This window comes from Hordeum vulgare, chromosome 7H, assembly GCF_904849725.1.
Source record: "Hordeum vulgare subsp. vulgare chromosome 7H, MorexV3_pseudomolecules_assembly, whole genome shotgun sequence".
Lineage (NCBI taxonomy): Eukaryota > Viridiplantae > Streptophyta > Magnoliopsida > Poales > Poaceae > Hordeum > Hordeum vulgare.
Window position 1 is genome coordinate 583,636,100 of NC_058524.1, and position 4,188 is coordinate 583,640,287.

Genomic DNA, 4,188 nt, shown 5'->3' on the forward strand with positions numbered 1-4,188 from the left:
TAGCCATTCATCCTTAGGAATAAAGCCACATAACATCACCGGCATTAGCCGCTCTAGCCATATGTGCCAATCATGACTCTTGAGACCAAAGATTTTTAATTTTTCAAGACTCGCTCCCCTCTTTAGATTCGCTGCATACCCATCGAGGAACATCAAGTGCATTTTGACCCACAAGATAATTTCCCTCATAGCTGGCCTTCCAAGATTGAACCAGGCCTTTGGCTTCGACCACTTCTGCTTTCCTTTGCCTTCTCGCATGTTTTGTAACGGTCTATGACATAGTGTCTCTTGATCGACTCTAGCCTTAGTATTATCCTTTGTCTTCCCATCTATGTCGAACAATGTACCAAAAATAGCCTCTCCGATATTCCTTTCAGTGTGCATCATGTCAATATTGTGTGGAAGAAGGAGGTCTTTGAAGTAAGGCAGATCCCAGAAGCATGGCTTGTGAGTCCACGCGTGTTTTGAATTATACCCCTTGAAATACCGTGGACGCTCTGGATCAGGCTCGAGGGCGTTTAACTGATCCAGGATCTATTGGCCTGTGAACGCAGGTGGTGCCAAGTTTTTGACAACTTTACCTTTGGTAAAGTTCTTCTTGTCTTTTCTGAACTGATGGTCAGGATCCAGGAACTGTCTATGCAAGTCAAAGCAAGAATACTTCCGACCCTCCTGCAACCAATGAAACTTAAGAGCTGCCTTGCATTGGGGGCATGGGAACCTTCCATTCACACACCATCCAGAGAATAGCGCATACGTTGGCAAGTCATGCATAGAGTACATGTACCACACATGCATTTTGAAGTTTTCTTTTCTAGCGGCATCGTATGTCTTGACCCCATTATCCCAAGCTTCTTCCAATTCATCCTTAAGCGGTTGCAGGTACACATTCATATTCTTCCCCGGATAATTGGGCCCTGGAATTATCAACGTCAGAAATATGTTCTTTCTTTGCATAATCTGCCCGGGGGGGAGATTGAGTGGAATGACAAATACAGGCCAACAACTGTATTGGGTTGCCGTCATGCCGAAGGGATTAAAACCATCTGTGGCGGCGCAGACTCGAGGATTCCTTGGATCTGCCGCTTTATCCTGATGCAATCCATCGAAATGTTTCCACGCTTCCCCATCCGATGTGTGTACCATCATCTTATTCCCATCCGCATCTACTTCACTTCTTTTGCCCAATTTGTGTCATTTCATCTGTCTGGCTGTCTCTTCGAACATGAAAAGACGTTGAAGTCTTGGTACAACTGGCATATACCAAAGAACACTAACTGCGATTTTGGTCTGCCTCTTCTCACCCATACCGTTGTCTACCACAAGATACCTGCAAGACTCGCAATTGGGACAATAGTCCAAGTGTGCATACTCCTTCTTAAATAAGACACATCCTTTCTCACATGCATCTATCTTCTCATAGGGCATCTTAAGTACACGAAGTATATTTTCCGACTAGTATAGGTTTCCAGGCATGACATGACCTTTGGGTAGGAAGTGTCCAAATAGTGTCATCATCGCGTCGTAGCATTCTCTTCCCAAGTTGGACTGAGCCTTCAGAGCCATTACTTGTGCAATTGCATCCAGCTGACAGAGCTCAGTGTGCTCATGGAGAGGACGTTTTGAAGACTCCAACATTTCATAAAAGGCCTTTCCAGATTCCTCCATCTCATCTTCCGAATCCCGAGCATCATCAAAGTCTTGCACCATGTCTTCGATCCCGGTACCATGCTCGTCCGTGTGACGACGGCCCACCTCAGCTCTTGTGCGTTGTATAGACTCACCATGAAATTTCCACACCGTATAATTAGGCTTAAAACCCCTCTTCTGCAGGTGTTTAATCATTACAGCCTCTGTCGTCTTTTTATAGTTGTCGCATCCAGGACAGGGGCAATAGTTTCTTTCCTGGCCATTTGCGAATGTGGCTTTCACAAATTCCTTTGTTTTTACAAACCATTCTTTCGTCATCTCTTTTTGACTAGGGTGACCGGTATACATCCATGCACGATCACTTATCTTGCATAGCTACTAAAGACAGAAGAAATATATTTATATATAATTTAGCATTTATATTCATCGGTTAATCAGGTTCGCCATTTTTACTACGTCCAGGCAACCTACACGCTAATAGGTAAAGATAGGTCCTAATCCCACCCGAGTATGTGTAGATTGGGTTCGTTTTCCCATACTCTGCTCCGGATCCAATGCAAAATTTCGGCAGCACCTCCCCGTTGTTCTCCTGATACACGTCTCCGCAATAAACAGAGAGGATGTGCATCCGGAGAACAACAGGGAGGCACTGACAAAATTCCGCATCGGATCCACAGCATAGCATACGGGAAAACGAACCCAATCTACACATACTCGGGTTGTCCATGGATAATGTTGGACAATTCGAAAGGATGGCGGTTATAAATATGCAAAGACATGCATATTTATAGATGTCGCCCTTTCGAACGGGAGACGCATACTGGGCACGCATACTGATAAACTAATTTAATTACCTAAATCTAGAAAGTTTCATCCGGAAACCGAGCCACAGTAAATGAAGGGGCGGGGAGGAGATGAAATTTGTACTGACCCACAAATGCAGGGGCGGAGCTCGTACAACGCACGGGCAAGTCTTCGCACAGCAGACCTCACAGCGACGAGACAACTATCACATGTAAATCCACCCGATCAACACAAATATTCTAATTATGTCATTTTAGATGAAAACAAGTTAAGAATATAATATTCATGAGCTAACCAAGGTTTTTATGCTATTTTGTAGCTAAATGGGCTAATTATCTCATTGTTGGGGAAAATAAGTTCAGGAGAATAAGATAGAGGAGAAGAAAGAGGAGGAGGAGGAGAAGAAGAAATCAAGAAGAAGGAGAAGGAGGAGGAGGATAAGAAGGAGAAGGTATTTTTCTTCTCTTCTTCTTCTTCTTTCTTTTTATTTTTCCTATTTCTTCTCCTCTTCTCCTCTTGTTGGAGCTAAATTATCCAATTATGTCTTTTTGGAGCTATATGGACTAATTATGTCATTTTAGAGGAAAACAAGCTAAGAATATAATATTCATGAGCTAACCAAGGTTCTTATGCCATTTTGGACTTATTATGGCATTTTGGAGCTAAATGGGCTAATTATGTCTTCTTCTGTTCTTCTCTTCTTCTCTTCTTCTTATCTTCTTCTCCTTGTTTTTTTCTTCTCCTCTTCTTCTTCTTATTCTCCTCCTCCTCCTCCTCCTCCTCTCCTCTTCTCCTCCTCCTCTTCTTCTACTCCTTCCTCTTCTTTCTATTAAGCTAACTAACTAACTGACCTAACTAACCAAGCTAACTAAACCTATCGCTAAACCTATACAACACTAAACAGCAAAAAATAACAAAAACATAATCTACCACTAAGTAACTGAAAAAGAATCTAGCTACCACTAATTAACAAAACAGAATCTACCACTAAACTACCTACTAAATCTACTAATTAACTAACTAAATCTACTAACTAACTAAACTACCAACTAACTAAAGATAATCTACCAACTAACTAAACTACCACTAAATCTACTAATTAACTAACCTACCACCTAAACTATATATACCACTACATCTATTAATTAGCAAAAAAATAAAAAAAATCACCTTGGTTAGTAGTGGGCAGCCGGGGTGGTGACGGTCGGGGCGGTGGGTGACCTGGCCGGAGCTGGTGGAGGAGGGGGTCGCGGGGAGGAGAGGGAACCAGGGCGAGGGGCGGCGCAATGGTGGATGAGAGGGGGTCGCAGGGAGGAGGGCACCAGGGCGGTGGTGGAGCTGGGCACGGAGAGGAGAGGGCGGTGGTGGAGCAGGGGCATGGTGGTGGAGGAGGGGGTCGCAGGGAGGAGGAGGGGGCGAGCTCTGGCGGTGGGTTACGGGGAGAAGGGCGAGCTCCGGCGGCAGGTTACGGGGAGGAGGAGGGGCGAGCTCCAGCGGCGGCGCGGGGAGAGAGAAGGGGGCTTTGGTGAACTGTTATGGGGGAGAGAGAGGGGGTGGGGTGGGGGTTGACGACGTTAGGTCTAGTTGCCTCTTTGTCGTCTGCCCCCGATGGCAAAGTGGTAATAGGCTTCCGGCAAAGTGTTGGACCGTTATGGGTTAGAGGGCGGTGTGGGGTGGGTTCTTTGCCGTGTGCCTCCATGTGCTTTGCCGTCAGCTGGCAGACGGCAAAGAGTA